A 23,202-nucleotide genomic window follows, 5' to 3' on the forward strand; every position below is an offset into this window, starting at 1 on the left:
AGAGATTTTTCTGCTAAATGCCACAGAGACTGCGAGATTCAACATACATCAGTTTAAGTATATAGCATCATATGCTGCCAGTGGTAGGTTATTTGATTTCTTTTCCTTTTAGCCTTTTCTTTTGAGATGTTCCAAGAATAGTGATTACCTGCACTGAAAAGTTGTTCTCGCCATGGAGAGCTTTTTGCTTCCCTCCCACTAGTGATTATATATGTTTAATGGAGATTTTTAAATAAGTATGTATGGTAGAGCTGTAGGCTTAAATAAAATTAATTTTCTCAATGAATCAATCACTTATTGTTTTGCAATGAACTGCTGGCGTTTTTACTTAAAATAACAATAATAATAAGCCAAACACCTTTTGTTGAAGAAGTATGAGCAGAGTGAGGAAATTAACATTACAGAGCTCATATTATGTGCCTATTTGTCAGTAAGTCTACATATTCATTTTGTAATTTACTTTCTCTACAATCTTCTGAAATGTGAATAATAAAATTATGACAGTTTAGGCCTTCTTGTTTAAAGGTATGTCTGATGTAAAAATCCACATATATTTTTGTTTTGTTTCTTTAATTTTCTTTGTGAAAAACATTTTATTTTAGGAGAGTTTTAAATTTACGGAAACTTTGTAAAAACAGTACAGAGAGTTCCTCCAACACCCACACCTAGTTTCCCCTATTAATGTCTTACATTAGTGTGATACGTTTGCTACAACTAATGAATCAATATAGTAACATTATTACTGAAAAAGTCCATACTTTATTCGGATTTCTTAGTTTTTACCTAATGTCCTTTTTCTGTACCAGAATCCCCCCAGGATACCATGATACATTTAGTCATCATCTCCTTAGGCTTCTGCAGACTGTGACAGTTTCTAAGAACTTCCCTGTTTTTGATAACCTTGGTAGTTTCGAGGAGTACTGATCAAGTATTTTGTTTACTACTCATCAACTGGAGTTTGTCTGCTGTTTCTCTCATAATTAGACTGGGATTTTGATTAGTTGAGAACACAGAGGTGAAGTGCCATTTTAATCACATCATATTGAGGGCACACACATCAGCATGGTTTATCTTTGCTGATGTTTACCTTGATCACCTGACAGGTAGTTATTCAGGTTTTTCCACTGTAAAGTTATTCTGTTGCCCCTCTTTCCAAACTGCACTCACTGGAGGAATTCACAAACAAACAGCTCACATTTAAAGGAAGGGTAGTTATCCTTAATCTCTAGAGGAGTGTGACGGTTAATTTTATGTGTTAACTTGGCTGGGCCATGGTGCCCAGATATTTGATCAAACGTTGTTCTGGATGTTTTGGTGAGGGTGTTTTTGCATGAGATTTACATTTAAATTGGTGGACTGAATAAAGCAGATTACCTTCCATAAAGTGACTGGGCCTCATTCAATTAGCTGAAGGTCTTGATAGAAAAGACTTACCTCTCCTGAGCCAAAAGGAATTCTGTCAGCAGCCTGTCTTTGGACTCAAAGTGCAGCTTGGGCTTCCCTGGTGGCGCAGTGGTTGAGAGTCCGCCTGCCAATGCAGGGGACACGGGTTCATGCCCCGGTCCAGGAAGATCCCACATGCCGTGGAGTGGCGGGGCCCGTGAGCCATGGCCACTGAGCCTGCGCGTCCGGAGCCTGTGCTCCTCAACGGGAGAGGCCACAACAGTGAGAGGCCCGTGTACCGCAAAAAAAAACAAAACAAAACAAAAACTGCAGCTCTTCCCCTAGTCTCCAGCCTGCTAACCTACCCTGCAGATTTTTGAATTACCGAGCCCCTACAACTGCAAGAGTCAATACCTTCAAATAAATCTCTCTCTCTTTCTGTATGTATTTACACACAATTTTGTGCTCTCTGTTTCTCTGGAGAACCTTAATACAAGGGTAGTATCATCTATTGTTAACAATAATTAATATCAAGGCTGCAAAGAGGGTAAAACCTAAAGAGTGTTCCAGGGAAGAGAAAGAGTCAGGGGCTTATAAAGACAAAAAGCCGCAAGATTGTTAAAGTTGCCAGGTGAGAATTGTGATTGCCTCTCATGCAAGTCAGGATATTTTTCCTTAAGGATTCATACGTTAGTTTAGGGTAAAGGTCTGATAACAATCTTGAGTTTTTGGCAAATGTTCTGGATGTCTTTGTTAAAACAATAAGTGGTCAAAAGGGCAGATTCTATCCAGGATGAGACATTCGTAAGTCATAATCCTCAGTGACCTTCTGGCTTCATTTTAGAGAACTCTCTTCACAATACCAATTCCATTTTGATTATCCTTTCACACTATATAAATTATTTGGAATTATTCTTCTTAAGAAATATATCTATTCATATTTATTTAGTTAGTTATTTTTCATTCATTCACTATTAAGTCATTTGTTTGGACTCATGGATATGTATTTTATACTTCGGGTTATGGTCTAACACTATTTTGTTGTTCAAATTGCTTTGGCTTATGCCACTGGGAGCTCTTTCACTTGGTTCCTTTAACATACACTCATCACAGTATGTATTGTGTGTGTGTTGAATTTTGTTTGTTCGAGCATTTCCTTACTTTCTGGCAATACAAGATGTTCCAGGCTTATCTGTATATTCTCAACATCAGCCCTAGCATCAACCATTAATTCATGCATTTTTTAGCAAAATACACTGACTAGATGCTTGTTGGACGAAGGGGCACTTATGTCTATTAGCTAACCTGAAATACATGTAATTTGAAATATTGTCCTTAGTAGCTGTATGGGGCATTTGAGGGGAACACTGCACTAGGCACTATGAGATAATATGAATTAATTAGTACATATTATACTTGTCATGTAATTTAAAATGATAGATGAAAAGTTGAGAAAATTGAAAACAAATACTAGTCAATGTTTATGCCAACTTATGTTATATGAAATTGAAACATATGTCAGGATGCTGGAGCTGGAGCCACTGTCAAGTGTAACAAAAGCGTTAGATGACATTGTCCTGAAAAGATGTGAGGTACAATTGGTAAAGAGTTCAGAAATATCATTTAGCTCTGTAACTGTGGCATTTGGGGCACTCAATAGACACCAGTTGAATTAATAGACATATACTGACACAATTTAAGGGGAAATATTTTCTACACTGAGGGAATGGGATTATGCAAGGGGTACAACTGAAAGAAGAAAATATAGATTGTAGGGTATTAAGCAAATTAATTTGGCTTAGGAAGAGGTGCCATATGGAAGTTAAAATAAATAAATAGCTAAAATAGTGCAGTGGGAGAATGAGACTGCATGGGATGGAGTGCTGGTAAGAGCTTAGATGACAAATTTGGATTTATAGAGGGGTGGCTGTGTGGTGTTTGGAAATAGAGGACAGTGTTTCAGCTCAAATATAATTTACACATACCTGGAGAATTTCTGAGAGCCTGGATTGCCAGAAGTCTCTTTCCATATGACACTGAAGAACCTTCTTAGAAAGAACAAATCTAAGTGAAACACTATATGAACAACCCAGGAAGAAAGGTGTAGTTGTCTTCTAAGGGTGGGCTAGTGTTGTGATAGCTGAAACTGGAATTTGTTCCCAGCCTCTTTCTCTTTGGTCTTCAATATTTGAATTCCTTTTTAAGGACCACAGAGAGGGTTTGTTTTGTTTTGTTTTGCGGGGGGTGGGGGGAGTGTGGTTGGAAAGGAAAGGGAAGGTAATGAGGCAGAAAGACCTGATTAAATAAGTGACCATATAATTTCTTGTCCCAACTACGCTCCTTTTTTACATACAATTTGTAAGGGTTACACTCCATTTACAGTTATTATAAAATACTGGCTATATTCCCCATGTTGTACAATACACCCTTGTAGCCTTATACCTAATAATTTGGACTCCCCACTTCCCCATCCCTATATCCCCAACCACTGGTAACAACTAGTTTGTTCTCTGTACCTGTGAGTCCGCAACTAGCTACTTTTGAGAGCAAAAGAGATAGCTATTTATAATTATGCAGAGACAGCAAGAGTAAACAGGGTTATAGGTAATTTTTGGTAAATCACTACAAGACTTTTTAGAACTCTTCTAAAAAAGAGCAAAGTAAAGGAAGAGAATCTGCACTTTGTGCCACCAGCTGTGGCAATATGTGGGATCAAGGAGAGACCTGGTGAAACAGAGGCCTCTTGTCTTACAAGCAAGAGTAAGACATCAGTAATACACACCTATCAGGACAGGCTAGTGGGTGGAAGCATCATAAACACATAGTAGATACTCTAGGGAATTCCTAGAGATTATAGGATTTGAAGATGAAGGAACCAGCCAGTGTAATTTGAATTATCACTCAATCCTCTATACCTACCATTTTGAGGCCAGGAGAAATTCAGATGGTGAATTTCCCTAAAGTCTATCTCATTACAAACTCCATTCACTTCTAACCACACTGCCCAGAAAGTAAAGGCATATATGTTTATTAGCTAATCTGAGATACCTGTAATGTGACTACTGTTATGCAATAGGAGATTTGGGATAAATCTGATATGAGGGGTCACAAGGAGATAAAGTATTTGAGGAAGGTAATTATATATCCCAGATGAGGAAATCTTTGCAACAGGAAGAAAGGCTGGAGCTCAAGACATCATGTGTGTGTGTTACAGTTACACAGAACCTAGTATTGTAGAGATGGACAATAAGAACGCTATGAAATAAAAAGCAAAGTGTGAATCTGAAAGAAAAAAGGAATTGGAAAAATATAATACTTGGTTATAGAAAGTGGAAATATATTAGTAATAATAATAAATAATTGATTTTTCAAAATCTGAAAGACTCAAAATTCAGTAAAACCAATGTGAATATTCAATAGGTGAGAATAATGGCTTTGTGCATTCCCTGTGCATTGCAGCTTCTCAGCTTTCAGAATGTCATTGTCATTGTTATCGATGGCCCTCCTGAAAAAAGGATGACTAAAATAGCCTCTCTTAGAATAATGCTTATCACCAAGCCTTTTTACTGTTGCAAAGCTGTCTACATCTTGATGCTAAAATTATCTTCCTCAAACACTTCATTCATCTTAACATCCTGCAACCTCAGAAAGGCAGAACTACTGCAAAGTCTCTTCAATAACATATGTACATCATGTATACATAAATTTACATTTATATATATATGTATTATAAATATAACTGTTATCACACATGTGTGTGTAGCGTGAAAATGCATTAATTTTAAATACTCTTTTCCACCTTATTTTATTGACAGATTTAAAGGTGATAGTACAGAAAATATCACTTGTTTTAAATCAAAGTCCCCATTTACCCTTATATTACAAATGACATCAAACTGCCTTTACTATAAATCACAGAAGAAATGAAGCTTTATGGATATTTTTAATGAAATCAAATTATGGTACTTCTAAATTCCAAAGAAAAAAATTTTGAACACATATTAATTCCCAAAGTTATGCTATAAAACGTTACTCACTTTGTAATAATTTGGAAACTTGATTAGTTGATAGACTATTTGGGAGAAATAAATTGTGAAAGATGCAGAACTACTGGTCTAGTTTATATTTCTGTTTTACCTTTAATCTGAGAAGAACAGAAATACCTAAGTATATTATATCTATTAAGCATGCCACTATATATATGGTTGTAGAAACCGTCTGCATGCAGTCTTCCCTGGATATTGGCTTAACAAGGCACATATTTTCTGCAAATTGTTTCAATCACAAAGCAATTAAAATAAAATTCCATTTTGGATTAGCTTGAATAAAAAACCTTTGAAAAATTACCGTTACAATTGAAGGAACAAAAACAATTGCACGAGTACCATTTTCCCAAATAGTAGAATTATATTATTGGCTCATATCCAAGCTTTATTTCCTAGAGGCTGACATAAGATCTAGTCCTAAATTTCTACATAAATCCAGCTTGACAAGAGACTGAGGAGAAAAACAATACAGCTAAGTAATTTTGATGACAAATTAAGTTCTTACAACCAACATAGATAGGTTTGGGGGTCCTAAAATACTTTAATCATTTTATATTACTAATTCTAAAATAAGTCAAAAGAAGTGCAAAAATGAGGTGAAAAGTTATTTTCTTCTATTTTGACTTGATAAACAGTGATTCTCAACCCTCAGTGCAAATTATATTCATTTAAAGAAGTTTGAATTTCCAATATCCGGGCCCACCCTAGCCTGAAGAGTCAGAATCTCTTGTGGTTGGGGTCACTCATTGTTTCTGGTTTTGCTTTTTTTGTTTATGTTTTGTTTTTAGAAGCTCCTTGAGAGATGCTTTACACAGCCAGGATTGAGACCATAAAGCGGTGTCATGATTTTAACATTAGAAATCTATACAGGATAACTGTTTCTCATTCTTAAAACCTCAGTTCAGTGGCAAATTCTGGACCATTTCCCCAATCCCACTTCTGTGTCAGGGTTTATCTATATTTAATGTGCTTGATCTTAATAATTGTTTAGCTCTTTAATGTGTTTAATTGTCTGTCTGTAGCCTAAGTGACAGCATGCTTCTTGAAGGCAAGGAGAATTTTTTTCTCTCTGAATCAACCACCTATGGTACAAAGCATGACAAAAACAAAAACTTGATTTTGAAGGAATGTATGCATGATATAATTGCACTCAATTGCACAATCTAGAACTCTTCCTTCCATACTACTTACCATCACTTGTAATAATCATGGAGTATTTTCACAATTGCTTCCTCACAAATTTAATGCAACTAGAAAAATGAATGCAATGTGAAATAAAAAATAATAGATATGGGATTCACTTAAGTGAAGCCCACTTAGCAAATTAAATGAATAATGATATTTAGATTACTTTTTCTTAGCAGTTCTATAACCTGCTTTTCTTAGTTGTTAAAATAGAATTTCTCTCTATTTATAAATACACTATACAGAATATATCCCATTTTGTAGCATGAATACCATCTTTATTTGTATATACAAAAAAGTAAGGTGGGTAAGATCTCCCTCCCTAAAATATGCAAATGTGCATAGGTGATAAGAAGTGGAGCCCTGGGAACATAAGGGCCATTATGCTAGGGAAAGGAGATGAATGTGCATTTTTCACAATGACTGTAATGGTAACTTTCAATATCTGAAAACACAGTAGGAAAACCATTGGATATAATTTCCATCATTGTTCCCCCTGTGATTAATCTCCACACCTTTCCCAAATGAATACATGTGCACAGGAGTATTTGTGTCCTATAATAAATGAGAATTGAGCCAGAAAAAGAGGTAGTCTGATATTTATTTAACCCATCTCGTACTTGAGCCTGCAGGAAGAGAAGATACTATAAATGGCCATATGCCATAAAAAATGCCACAGGATTTTTCAACCTAAGATCTGAAAATTACTGCATGCATCAGTCAAAAAAAATCACGTTCCATTAATACTGTGGAATGTTTAGATGGTTGACCTGCTTCTATCTGGCCTGTTAACAAGTATGAGCTGGACACATTCAAATGTTTTGTTTATTGTTTTCTTTATTACTTCTTTTCTTAGTTGAACATAAAATGTAACTAGGGAAGACTTATTTCAGTACAAAGGGATCATTTAGATGAAAAGAGTTACTTTTCATTTAAAAAATCTACATTATTTACATTGGTTCTGTTAAAACTGATTCATAATTATTAGATATGTCATATATCTTTGAAGTTGAGAAAAAATTAGTGTTCAGTTATCAAGTATATTAACAAGTATGGGAATATAATTCAGTAAGCATCTGGCCTAGTCATAAAATAAGCATCTGCCTTATGTTTGCGATTTAGAATATTTGATTATTTTCAGCCACGTTCACAAGTTCAGATGTTTATCTGCAATCTGATTTGACCAACCTGACTTCTAGAGTTGGACTATAAATCAGGTGGGACCAGACTTTACCACTCTCATACATTCTTCCCTCACTGGCCTTTAGAATGTGCAAACACAGAACAATAATGGAGATACCATGAAAATAACATCACTTGAATTGTCACTGACAAATAAAACTTAATTCTCTTCTCAACTTTGCTTATGTGTCTGGGCTGAAAATTTTCTTTAAAAACATCATAATAATATATCATCATGCATGTCTTCCTACTGTTAAAGTAAAGCAAATCATCATAATAAATTATTTCCTCTGTATTACACTTTATATTTTATGGGTCATGATGCCTTTTGTTCATTGGAATAGCCCTGTTTATAGGCATAGCATGTGCTAACATATAGACACTGCTATATGAAACAGTAGTCTTAGATTTTCCTAACAGTTTAATGCTAGTATTAAATTGGTATCTATTAGACAAGTTATGATTTAAAAAAATGAAAGCTCAGAAGCATTGTTCCCTCAGACTGCCATTTACCATACACATAGCATACAAACTCCTTGTATAATGTTCAATTTTGTTCCAAACTAATTTTCCAGCCTATCACTCGCTTTTGCCCCATGCATCTTCCACTTCACCCAAATAAGTGCATTTGCACCTTCTCCATTTCCTTCCTTTTAAGAATTACTCTCCTTTGCCCATAATTTTAAAACTTGTGAAAAGGTCTTTTGCAGCACATGGCAGCCTCTACCTTGCGTTAGAACTATTCATGTGTCAGTCTTAACTGTGAGAAGTTAGTTCTCAGTGTAAATGAATTCATTTTATTTCTTCCTGAATATTTATTAAACATACAGAGTACTCTTGTACCAAACATTATGATAAGCACCTTATATCATAACAGCTAATCATCATGACATTAGAATTATACTACGGATTAGCATTGTTGTTCTGATGAGGAAACTATAGCTTTTAGAGGTTTGGATCATGGCCAGGCACATTCAGCAAATATAGTAAGCATAAGGATTTGAATTCAGGACTCAAAGCACAATCTGCTAACGACACTGTTTACTGGTTTCCAAATTAAAGGGTGTGAACGTGAATAAAACAAAGCAATAAAAGCAAATAAAACATACAAATGAATAATATGCATCAGTTTATGTGGACCAGATGTCCCCAGGCCTGGCACTACAAAACGAGGGCACATGTTCATTTTAGAAAGAAAGAGGACTCCATTCCCATCTTAAATTGCCCTGCTGCTCTGCCCTAAGAGGAAGAAGTCTACATTTATTAGTGGGTGGGACCACTAGGTGCTGAAACGTCTAGTGTGGTTCTTGAATCCATAAGGGTATTGCCATACTTCTGGTCCTCTCTTTGCCTCTACTCATACCCATCTGCAGCCTGATCCTTGCTTCTCTATATGAGGGTGACTGATGGTAAGATTTTAATTCAGGCTTATTAGAGAATAGAAAGTCCCACTAAGACCTTCAGCTTAGGCCACATACTTCACAGGAGATATCTGGTCATCAGAATCTTGTTTTCCGTTTACTGTTGCTGCTTTAGGAACCTCATAGGAAGTAGTGAGTTAGGGCAGGTAGGATTTGGGTTCTTGAACTTCATCCCAATTGTCATTTAACATTAGCCCAAACTCCCTACTATTTATAACACTTTTTTGGAAAGGCACGGATTTCAAAATTTTTCATTTTATTTTATTCGTTTTTGTTGTTCCTTAAATTTTCCGCAGCTTTACTGGGGTATAACTGACAAAATACTGTGTATATTTAAGGTGTAAAATGTGATGTTTTGATATCAGTATACTGTGTGTAATGGTTACCACAATCAAGCTAATTAATATATCCATTATCCCACAGAGTTACCATTTGTGTGTCTGTGTGTGAGACAGAGTAAGATGAAGACACTTGAGATTTACTCTCTTAGCAAATTTCAAGTATACAATACAGTATTATTAATATAATTACTATGCCATACATTAGATCTCTAGAATTTATTCATCTTATAACTGAAAGTTTGTACCCTTTGACAAACATCTTCCCATTTCCCCCACCCCCTAGCCCCTGGCAACCACCATTTTACTCTCTGATTTTATGAGTCTGACTTAAGATTCCACATATAAGTGATATCATGCAGTATTTGTCTTTCTGTGTCTACCACGCAGTTCGAACCCATGTTGTTCAAGGATCAACAGTATATATTTATATAAATATACATTCATATATGTATATATACCTATATGTAACATAACATACATTTAATATATTACATATAATATATACTTATATATGGGTAATACATATGTGTGTATTCAGATCTATTGATATATCTGTAATCTCCCAATTTATTTTTCCATTCATCACTCAACAGACACTTAGGTCATTTCCATATCTTGACTATTGTGAACAATGCTTCAATGAATATAGGAGTGTGGGTATCTCTTTAAGATACTAATTTCATATCCTTTGGATATATACTCAGAAATGGGATTGCTAGATCATATGGTAGTTCTGTTTTTAATTTTGTGAGGAACCTCCATTCTATTTTCCATAATTACTGTAGTAATTTACCATCCCACCAATAGTGCACAAAGGTTCTCTTTTCCCCACATCCTTGCCAGCAACTGTTATCTCCTGTCTTCTTGATAATAGCCATCCTCCTTAACATGAGTGAGGTGATATCTCACTGTGTTTTTAATTTGCACTTCCCTGATGATTAGTGATGTTGAGCACGTTTTCATGTACCTGTTGGCCATCTGTATGTCTTCTTTGGTGAAATTCAGTTACTTTGCCCATTTTTTTATTATTTTTTTGTATAATTGCTATTGAGTTATACATATTTTGCTTAATAACTCAACCAGATAGATGGTTTGCAAATATTTTCTCCTACTATGTAGGCTACCTTTTAATGTTGTTTCCTTAGCTGTGCAGAAGCTTTTTAGCTTGATGTAGTAGTCCCACTTGTTTATTGTTGCTTTTGTTGCCTGCGCTTTTGGTGTCATATCCAAAAAATGATTTACAAGACTATTGTCAAAGAGCTTATTCTCTATATTTTCTTCTAGGAATTTTACAACTTCAGGTCCTCTATTTAAGGCTTTAATCCATTTTGAGTTGAATATGTATGGTATAAGAAAAGGATCCAATTCATTTTTGTATGTGGATATCTGATTTTCCGAACACCATTTATTAAAGAAACTATCCTTTCTGTATTATGAATTCTTGGCACCCTTGTCAAAGATTACTTGACTGTATATGCCTGTGTTTATTTCTAGGCTCTCTATTCTGTTCCATTGATCTATGAGTCTATTTGTATTCCAGTACCATACTGTTTTGATTACTATAGTTTTTAAAATACATTTTGAAATAAGGTAGTATGATGTCTCTAGCTTTGTTTTCTTGCTCAAGATTATGTTGGGTGTTTGTAGTCTTTTGTGGTTTCATATAAATTAAAGGGACTTTTTTTCTATTTGTGAAAAGTCTGTAAACCTCTGGGTAGTATGGATATTTTAGCAATATTAATTCTTCTAATCAATGAACACAGAGTATATTTTTATTTATTTGTGGTTTCTTTAGTTTCTTCCAGCAGTGTCTTATATTTTTGTGTGTAGAGATCTTTCACCTCCTTTGTTAAATTTATTCCTAAGTATTTATTCTATCTTTTCCAGTTTTATTGATATATATAATGATGGACATACACAGCACTGTATAAGTTTAAGGTGGATAGCATAATGATTTGGCTTAAATATATCATGAAATGATTACCTCAATAAGTTTAATGAATATTCATCATCTCAAACAGATACAAAATTAAAGAAATAGAAAATTTTTTTCCTTGTGACGATAACTCTTAAGATTTACTATTCTTTTTGATGCTTAATATGTTTTTCTAGTTCCTTAAGGTGCAGATTAAGGTTGTTTATTTGAGACTTTTATTTTCTTAATGTAGGTATTTATTGCTATAAACTTCCTCTTAGAACTTCTTTTCCTACATTACGTGAGTTTTGGTGGGCTATGTTTTCATTTTCATTTGCCTTAAGATACTTTCTGATTTCCTTTTTGATTTCTGCTTCAACCCATTGGTTGTTCAGGAGTGTGTTGTTTAATTTCCACATATTTGTGAATTTTTTAATTTTCCTCCTATTATTGATTTCTATCTTTACACTACTGTGGCTAAAAAAGGTACTTGGTATGATTTCAATCTTCTTAAATTTGTTAAGGCTTATTCTGTGGTCTAATGTAGGATCTTTGTGTACTTGAGAAGAATATATATAATGTAACTAATATTTTAATTTAATGTAACTAATTTTTAATTTTTTAATTTTAATTTTTTAAATTCACTGATCTATATGACTATCCTTATGTTAGCATCACACTATTTTGATTATTGTACCATTGCAGTATTAAAATCCGGAAGTATAAGTCGTCTAACTTTATTTTTCAAGATTGTTTTAACTATTCAAGCCCCTTGAATTTCCATAGGAATTTTAGAATCAGGTTGTCAATTTCTGCACAGAAGTCTGCTGAGTGAATCATTTGGTGTTGTATCTCAAAGCATGCAGCTATGGGAATATGCACATTCACTCTGAGATGACAATGGTTTTAGCAGGGCTTTTAAAAACTGTTTCTTTCTCTGATCTCTCTATTAAACTATCTTTCCCATTTGGTATTACACTCAGTTCCATTAACTAATACTTAGTTGTTTCACTGTTTTTGACAATGCCTTGGAGCATAAACAATTCCCTAGTCTGATCCAATTAAATTTGGGCCCCTTTTGCAGAAGTAGTTTTTGAGGTCAGTCTTCAAGGTTTGTTTTGATATCAAAAAGGCTTTACTTAGCTGTCTCTTTCTCTGGTTCTTTTTGGTAAACTAGCCTGCCTACAGTTTAGCTTATTTCTCTCATGGTGCTGCCATATTTCTTTTAATTGCTAACAGCCAAAATCTCTATTGTTTTCAAGAGCACTGTTAGGCTTGAATTTCCCCACACTGTTCTAAATAAAATCATTTCTTTTTGTGGAAAGTTTGAGTTCTATGTTCTTATGGCCTATCTCTTCCCCCTGGAAATAACCTCTGTGCCACTTCTTCTGAGCTGGAAGTGGGAATAATGGCCCACTTGGTTAAGCTTGTTATTCTTTATTAAGAGGAACTAGTATTTTTGAGAGCATTATTAGGCATGAACTTCCCATGAAATCAGCTCCTTTGGGGAGATCTCTGATCTCTCTTTTCTCACAGACTGCCTCTCCCACCTAGCCAAAATCTTTGGCCAAAATCTCTGAACCACTACTCTGGGCATTGGGTGGGGTGGTAGCCTGTTATCTTTCCTTCTTGCCTCTACCAGTATGGAAACCTCTACCCTATAAGCCAGCTGGGACAAAGACAGTCAAGGCCCTATTAATTTTGGCTTGCAATGCCTCTAGGCAGGGCCAAAGGTAGACCCTCTTAGACAGGGTATAACCTCTATACCCTATAGTTAAATAGAGTAGAGTCTCTATTCTGTAGATAGGGGCTGGGTTGAATAAGGAAATGCTTGGACTTTTTTTTTTTTTTTTTTGCGGTACACGGGCACTGTTGTGGCCTCTTCCGTTGCGGAGCACAGGCTCCGGACGCGCAGGCTCAGCGGCCATGGCTCACGGTCCCAGCCGCTATGTGGGATCCTCCCGGACCGGGGCACGAACCCATGTCCCCTGCATCGGCAGGTGGACTCTCAACCACTGCGCCACCAGGGAAGCCCAACCCTGGGACTTTGACCCGGATCATCGGGAAACTACCCTCTTCAAACTGGAGTTAAAAGAGTTGAGAAATCAAAAGAGACTTCAGAAACCTTATAATAGGTTGAGTTTTATTTAACTGAGAATACCAAGGAAGGCCCTGGAATGTCTCATATTGTTTGTATTGATGTTTTATTCATAGGCATATAATGTAAATTTTGGTCAGTTATATATATGAGTAAATTATCTAGGAAATTTCAGGGCTTTCTGTATATTAAAATGACACACAAGGAAGATGGCAACTTACTTCTATCTTTAGATATTATAAGAGGAATATGATTACCAGAATTGCTGCATCCATCATTAAATCCTGAGAGATGATAACCCAAGAGGAAGCATATTAGCTGGGAATGATAGAGGAGAATGACTGGAAATGGCTTTCATGACATTAACACTTTCTGAGTGGCCCTTGACTCATTACAGGATATAATATATTGCCATTGAATAAGCCAATAGATTTGTATTTACCCCTTACTTGCAGCCAAAACATTTCGATAAAGAAGGGGGAACAACATTTTCAGTATATCTATGGTTGATGGAAACATCGGAACTATGAGGAATAAAACAAGGTCATAAAATTTGAAGAGAAAAGAATGAAAGGACCTATAGTAGGGGAGAAGTCAAAATGGTAGGTAAGAAACAGAGCAAGTGAGATCTCCTAGAACATGTTATAGAAGTCTGTCCTTATCAAAAGGACAGAAAGAACTGACTGGAAGATTTTAGGCAAAGAAGGATATTCAGATTTGTATTTTGACGATATTGTTCTGGCAGAAATGCAGAGGATATATTTGCAACGTAGAAACAGAATGTGTGTACAAATAGAGCAACTGAAGGTAAAGGGATGCAAGGGAGACATAACTGTAACTGGGATTTTCAAATATGCAGTAGAAGTAGAGCAAAAATGTCTAAGCAGTAACTACAATAAAACATTTGATGGATTGGGTTAATGGACTAGACTCTGAAGGGTGTCAAGAATGATAATTATGTTCTGTTCCTTCAGTGGAGTAAACAGTGGTACTATTTACTAAGATAGTAAACAATGGAAGAAAACCACACAGCAGAATAGGGGACAGATTGTGAGTTAAGTGAAGAATTCAGTGAAAAGGTGCATGGGAAGATCTATATAGACAGATTCTCTATATCTAGGTGACAATTAAAGCAATGCATGAGAATGAGATGGCTAAGGGCCCAGCGTTGCGCCTTGAAGGATGCCAACAACTGGCTTTATAGAAAACGAAGAGGCAAGAGAGAAAACAGTAAGATAGAAGCCAAAAGATTACTGTGTTAGTTAATCCAAAAAGAAAATGTGCTTTAAAAAGGAGGTTGAGGAGGATTGTGATCACACTAGTTCATGTAAAATTATAAAACAGAATGCATTTAAAAGTAGATGGAGATTCGAAATAGAAAAATAAATTATTCAATTTGGCTGAATTCTAGAGTTTCCAAATTCCAAATTCATCTTTAGAACAATAGATGCTTTTATATTACAATCTGAAATGCAAAAAATAAATGTGGGACAGAACCAACTAAATATATATTACATTCATCAAAAATGTCTAAAATATCTGAAGTTTATCCTAAATAATTTAATAAGTATTACCACAGAAAATCATATATCCATTCCCTAAAAATGATCAAAACAAGCCTCTCCAAATTAAGAGTACCTAGAGGATTATATAGCTGTAATTCTAGCATTTGTGAAGGATTTTATGTTGTTATTTACTAGATGATCAAATGAAAATGTGAATTTGTCATAGAAACTCATGTCTGGAACTGAAAATGCACCACTTCTTGAGAATTACAGCACTTCCCCACACAATAGTGCTGCATGCAATCTGAATCCTTCCAGGAGCTTAATTCAAAAATATGGTTTTAATAAACAACATAGTTTTACTAGTTTTAGAGTACAGCTAAAATCCAATTTAAATTCAGTGGGGCTATTGTGAGTTTTGTAAACTACAATTTTCTATCAAGTGGAAATAACCATTTTTGTAGACAAGAATTTAAGATTGGGGTTTGCTAATGAAAAGTCGTGAACTCCAGGAAAAGTTTGGAGGTGTTTGTTAGATTGATCAAACTTGTGGGTTGTCAGTTGCAACTCCGCTATCTTGCATTTCAGGAGAAAAACAATGGCTGTGCTAGCTTGCAAAAATGTATGTGCAACTCCAGTTATTCTCTAAACAATTATTGTGTGGGCAATAATTGTTTTTTTAAATAACTTTCTCATGATGTCATTGTCACATATTTGAACAGCTATCCAAAACTTATAAAAATTTTTCATTGCTGAATTATTTGAATGAGTAAAATCTGTACTAGATTTGTGAGACATTGTTTTAAAAATGCTGGTCACAAACACAATATCTCCTATCTAAACATCAATAACCAAAGAAATTTTTTTCAATCACTTTATTTCAAATAATACACTCCTTAGAACTACATTCCAAGACAAACTATGCATGAGTATTAGATCAAGAGAGAGAAAAACTTCTGTATGAGAGGCAGTATAAGAATCTGTTTCAGGGAGTGACCTTCAAGATGGTGGAGAGGTAAGATGAGGAAATCACTTTCCTCCCCACAAATACATCAAAAATACATCTACACGTGGAATAACTCCTACAGAACACCTACTGAACTCTGGCAGAAGACCTCAGACTTCCCAAAAGGCAAGAAAATCCCCATGTACCTGGGCAGGGCAAAAGAAAAAAGGAAAAACAGAGACAAAAGAATAGGGACAGGATCTGTACTTCTGGGAGGGAGTTGTGAAGGAGGAAAAGTTTCCACACACTTGGAAGCCCCTTCACTGGTGGAGATGGGGGTGGGCAGAGAGGAAGCTTTGGAGCCACGGAGGAGAGCGCAGCAACAGGAGTGCAGAGGGCAGAGTGGAGAGATTCCTGCACAGGGGATCAGTGCTGACCAGCGCTCACCAGCCTGAGAGGCTTGTCTGCTCACCCACCGGGGCAAGCAGGGGCTGGGAGCGGAGCCTCGGGCTTTGGAGGTTGGATCCCAGGGAGAGGACTGGGGTTGGCTGTGTGAACATAGCCTGAAGGGGGGTAGTGCGCCACAGCTAGCTGGGAGGGAGTGAAGAAAAAAGTCTGGAACTGCCTAAGAGGCAAGAGACCATTGTTTCGGGGTGCGTAAGGAGAGAGGATTCAGAGCACCACCAAAACGGGTTCCAGAGATGGGAGCAAGCCGTGGATGTCAGCGCAGAACCCAGAGACGGGCATGAGACGCTAAGGCTGCTGCTACCACCACCAAGAAGCCTGTGTGCGAGCACAGGTCACTCTCCACACCTCCCCTCTCAGGAGCCTGTGCAGCCTGCTACTGCCAAGGTCCCGTGATCCAGGGACAACTTCTCTGGGAGAACGCATGGCATGCCAAGGGCTGTTGCAACATCACGCTGGTCTCTGCTGCTACAGGTTAGCCCTGCATTCCATACCCCAACCTGCCCCAGCCTGAGTGAGCCAGAGCACCCTAATCAGCTACTTTAACCCCATCCTGTCTGGGTAGGGGACAGATGTCCTCAGGCGACCTACATACAGCGGTGGGGCAATCCAAAGCTGAACCCCAGGAGCTGTGCCAACAAAGAAGAGAAAGGGAAATTTCTCCCAGCAGCCTCAGGAGGAGCAGTTTAAATCTCCACAGTCACCTTGATGTACCCTGCATCTGTGGAATACATGAACAGACAACGAATCATGCCAAAATTGAGGTGGTGGACTTTGGGAGCAACTGTAGACTTGGGGTATGCATTCTGCATCTAATTTGTTTCTGCTTTTATGTTTATTTTATTTTAGTATTTAGAGTTTATTATCATTGGTAGATTTGTTTATTGATTTGGTGGCTCTCTTTTTTTTATATATATTTTTTTCCTTTTTCTCTTTTTGTGAGTGTGTATGTGTATGCTTCTTCGTGTGATTTTGTCTGTATAGATTTGCTTTTACCATTTGTCCTAGGGTTCTGTCTGTCCGTTTATTTATTTATTTACTTTTGTATAGTTTTTAGCATTTGTTACATTGGTGGATTTGGTTTTTGGTTTGGTTGTTCTCTTCTTTCTATTTGTATTACTTTTCTATTTTTAATAATTTTTTTTTAGTTTTTACTTTAATAACTTATTTTATTTTATTTTACTCTTTCTTTCTTTCTTTTTTTCCCTCCCTTTTCTTCTGAGACGAGTGGCTGACAGGGTCTTGGTACTCCGGCCGGCTTTCAGGCCTGAGCCTCTGAGGTGGGAGAGCTGAGTTCAGGACATTGGTCCACCAGAGACCTCCCAGCCCCACGTACATCAAACAGTGAAAGACCTCACAGTGATCTCCATCTCAATGCTAAGACCCAGCTCCACTCAAAAGCCAACAAGCAACAGTGCTGTATACCCTATGACAAACAACTAGCAAGAGACGAACACAACCCCACCTAACAGAAGAGAGGCTGCCTAAAATCATAATAAGTTCACAGACAGCACAAAACACACCAGCAGACGTGGTCCTGCCCACCAGGAAGACAAGATCCACTCTCATCCATCAGAACAAAGGGACAAGTCCCCTCGACCAGGAAGCCTACACAATCCACTGAACCAGCCTTATCCACTGGGGGTGGACACCAAAAAATAATGGGAAATACGACCTGCAGCCACGAAAAAGAGACCCCAAACACAGTAAGTTAAGCAAAATGAGAAGACAGAGAAATACACAGCAGATGAAGAAGAAACGTAAAAACCTACCAGACTGAAAAAATGAAGAGAAAATAGGCAGCTTACCTGAAAAAGAATTCATAGTAATGATAGTAAAGATGATACAAATCTTGGAAATAGAATGGAGAAAACGCAAGAAACGTTTAACAAGGACCTAGAAAAACTAAAGAGCAAACAATGATGAACAACAAATCAATGAAATTAAAAATTCTCTAGAAAGAATCACTAGCAGAATAACTGCAGCACAAGAACGGATAGGTGACTTGAAAGATAAAATAGTGGGAATAACTACCGCAGAGCAGAATAAAGAAACAAGAATGAAAAGAATTGAGGACAGTCTCAGAGACCTCTGAGACAACATTAAATGCACCAATATTCAAACTATAGGGGTCCCAGAAGAAGAAGGGAAAAAATAAAAAGTGGACTGAGAAAATATTAGAAGAGATAATAGTTGAAAACTTCCCTAATATGGGAAAGGAAATAGTCAATCAAGTCCAGGAAGCACAGAGAGTCCCATACAGGATAAATCCAAGGAGAAAGATGCCAAGATACACATTAATCAAACTATCAAATATTAAATACAAAGAAAAACTATTAAAAGCAAAAAGGGAAGAGCAAGAAATAACATAAAGGAATCCCCATAAGGTTAACAGCTGATCTTTCAGCATAAACTCTGCAAGCCAGAAGGGACTGGCAGGACATATTTAAAGTGATGAAAGTAATCTACAACCAAGATTACGCTTCCCAGCATGGATCTCATTCAGATTCGACAGAGAAATTAAAACCTTTACAGACAAGGAAAAGCTAAGAGAATTCAGCACCACCAAAACAGCTTTACAACAAATGCTAAAGGAAATTCTCTAGGCAGGAAACACAAGAGAAGGAAAAGATCTACAATAACAAACCCAAAACAATAAATAAAATGGCAATAGAAACATACATATCCATAACTACCTTAAATGTAAATGGATTAAATGCTCCAACCAAAAGACACAGACTGACTGAATGGATACAAAAAGGAGATCTGTATATATGCTGTCTACAACAGACAAAATTCAGACCTAGGGACACATACAGACTGAAAGTGAGGGGATGGAAAAAGATACTCCATGCAAATGAAAATCAAAAGAAAGCTGGTGTAGCAATTCTCTTATTAGACAAAAACAACCTTAAAATAAAGACTAGTAAAAGAGACAAAGAAGGACACTACATAATGATCCAGGGATCAATCAAAGAAGAAGATATAACAATTATAAATATTTATGTGCCCTATATAGGAGCACCTCAATACATAAGGCAAATGCTAACTGCAATAAAAGGGGAAATCGACAGTAACACAATAATAGTAGGGGACATTAACACCCCATTTTCACCAATGGACAGATCATCCAAATTGAAAATAAATAAGGAAACATAAGTTTTAAATAATACATTAAACGAGATGGGCTTAATTGATATATATAAGACATTCCATCCAAAAACAACAGAATACACTTTCTTCTCAAGTGCTCATGGATCATTCTCCAGGATAGATCATATCTTGGGTCACAAGTCAAGCCTGGGTAAATTTAAGAAAATTGAAGTTATATCCAATATCTTTTCCAACCATAACACTATGAGACTAGATATCAATTACAGGAAAAAATCTGTAAAAAATACCATCAAATGGAGGCTAAACAATACACGACTTAATAACCAAGAGATCACTGAAGAAATCAAAGAGGAAATCAAAAAATACCTAGAAACAAATGACAATGAAAACACAATGACACAAAACCTATGGGATACAGCAAAAGCAGTTCTAAGAGGGAAGTTTATAGCAATACAATCCTACCTCAAGAAAAAAGAAACATCTCAAATAAACAACCTAACCTTACACCTAAAGCAATTAGAGAAAGAAGAACAAAAAACCCCCAAAGTTAGCAGAAGGAAAGAAATCATAAAGATCAGAGCAGAAATAAATGAAAATCAAATGAAGGAAACGACAGCAAAGATCAATAAAACTAACAGCTGCTTCTTTGAGAATATAAAGAAAATTGATAAACCATTAGCCAGACTCATCAAGAAAAAAAGGGAGAAGACTCAAATCAATAGAATTAGAGATGAAAAAGGAGAAGTAATAACTGACACTGCAGAAATACAAAGGATCATGAGAGATTACTACAAGCAATTATATGCCAATAAAATGGACAACCTGGAAGATATGGACAAATTCTTAGAAAAGCACCACCTCTGAGATTGAAGCAGGAAGAAATAGAAAATATAAACAGACCAATCACAAGCACTGAAATTGAAACTGTGATTAAAAACCTTCCAACAAACAAAAGTCCAGAACCAGAAGGCTTCACAGGCAAATTCTATCAAACATTTAGAGAAGAGCTAACATCTATACTTCTCAAACTCTTCCACAATATAGCAGATGGAGGAACACTCCCAAACTCATTCTACGAGGCCACCATCACCCTGATACCAAAACCAGACAAAGATGTCACAAAAAAAGAAAACTCCAGGCCAATATCACTGATGAACATAGATGCAAAAACCCTCAACAAAATACTAGCAAACAGAATCCAACAGCACATTAAAGAGATCATACACCATGATCAAGTGAGGTTTATCACAGGAATGCAAGGATTCTTCAGTATACACAAGTCAATCAACGTTATACACTATATTTAAAAAATTGAAGGAGAAAAAACATACGATCATCTCAATAGATGCAGAAAAAGCTTTTGACAAAGTTTAATACCCATTTATGATAAAAAAAAAAACCTCCAGAAAGTAGGCATAGAGGAAACTTACCTCAACATAATAAAGGCCATATATGACAACCCCACAGCCAACATCATTCTCAATGGTGAAGAACTGAAACCATTTCCACTAAGATCAGAAACAGGACAAAGTTGCCCACCCTCACCACTATTATTCAACACAGTTCTGGAAGTTTTAGCCACAGCAATGAGAGAAGAACAATAAAAGGAATCCAAATCAGAAAAGAAGAAGGAAAGCTCTCACTGTTTGAAAATGACATGACACTATTCATAGAGAATCCTAAAGATGCTACCAGAAAACTACTGGAGCTAATCAATAAATTTGGTAAAGTAGTAGGATAAACAAAGTAGAGAAACAAAGACATGGGCTCAGGGCACCCTGCCTGGATAGCACTGCCAGCCCAAGCTGATCCCAATCACCAGGGAGAACACAGAAAATTTTGACATAGGTGCTTCTAGAGACCAGAATTCACACAAGGCAAGATCCAGGCTTGGAGTGCCCTGCCCAGATGGCATGGGAAGGCACCACAAAGTGCAGCTCCTCCTTGACCCCCCCCACCCCCCCAATCAGCCCTGAGAGGGAGTGCTGCCTACCTTTTACCTACACGGTAGAGATTTACTGAGAAAGAATTCATTGACAAAATTTAAGGAAAAGAAAACACACAAGGAAAGCAAAGTTCTTCTTACCCCTCAAGCCAAGTGAGGGTAGCTCTAAGAGAACCCCTTAGAAAAATATGGGAGATGTATGCAAGATGAGGAGCCTGAAATCTCACAACTCAGTGAGCTCTTCAGGTGATTCTAATCTATGCTAAACCCTGAGAACCACTAAGGAGAGGATTGTTGTGACTCACAGTTTCAAATATTTTGGTTCCCTAAGGTCATATTTCAGAGGAAGAGTTGCTGTTTTAGACTACCTTTTCCTGATGTCAATAAGCATTTGAATCATTTAAATCCCCTTTCTCTGATTTCATGCTTTCATGCTTTACCAAGACAACTTCTGATTTCATTTGGCTTCTATATCACTTAAAAGGCTACAAACTGCATTTAATGAAAATTTCCAATTCAAACAGAATTAACAACAAAAAAGGTATCATCAAATAAATGAATGAATGATTTAATGATAGAATGGGGTAGCTTTCAGAGCTGGTTAACTGGGTGGCTCAATAACACCATCAAGGGCCACATTTCCTTTTTTATTCTCACCTTTGTTCTTATGTTTCCAAAATGGTTGCAGCATCCCAGGCATCAGTCATAACTACAGAAACATCCTTGTGCATATTTTAAAGAAGTTTCACAGCTGAATTCCAGAATTGTATCAGAGACCTAAGCCTAACACAATCACTGTCAAGGATATTTGAACCACCACAATTGGGTTAAAACAATTAGGAATCATTCTCTGAGCTGTGTTGGGAAGAGGGTGGCAAGTGTGAAGCAATTTGATGTAAGCCAATTTCTTGCAATAAATCTCTTAGTATCCATCTCCTACTGGTTCTATGTCTCTGGTTGAAACCTGACTAGTATGCTTTATATCACAGATATTCACTAAATTAAATTGTATTAATTGTAAAGTACATTATAAATATCTTCCCTGGTAACCCCTACCTCACTTCATGATCTCATTAAAATATACATAGAAAATCCATTTCATATCAGGGTATATCATGCTGTGATATTAATTGGATATACTATGAATTAAAAAGTGATTATAATAGTTAATATGTAACTATAAAATGGGTCTTTCACCAAAAGCAAATATTCTAGGCAGGTTCCTTTCTAGCTATACATTCATTCGTTCATATGTGAAAAACACTGGATATTAGTAGACCTCAAAACATACATGACAACTAAATATGAATATCACTTTGCTTCAATTAGAAAAAGGCAAATTGGTTTGCTGATATTTGATTTAAATGATTTCTGTTTTCTTTCTGGTACTGAGAGAAAATATTTTGCACATAGCTGATATGTAATAAACATCTGCTTATTATTAGAAAATTACATATTTATTTTGCATTCTATTTTGCAGAAATTCACTGATGGCAGTCAAAAAGCTATTTTTTAGAGAAGTCATTGATCAGTTTTCATTATTTTTGGATATTAACAAAGAGCAACTATTTACACTGCTATTTAATGTGTAAAATTATATCTATTAAAGGACACTAACAATTTTTGTAAATTTTTTATAAAGTAAATTAACTTGAT

The sequence above is a fragment of the Leucopleurus acutus genome (genome assembly GCF_964270905.1).
Source record: "Leucopleurus acutus genome assembly, chromosome: 4".
Taxonomy (NCBI): domain Eukaryota; kingdom Metazoa; phylum Chordata; class Mammalia; order Artiodactyla; family Delphinidae; genus Leucopleurus; species Leucopleurus acutus.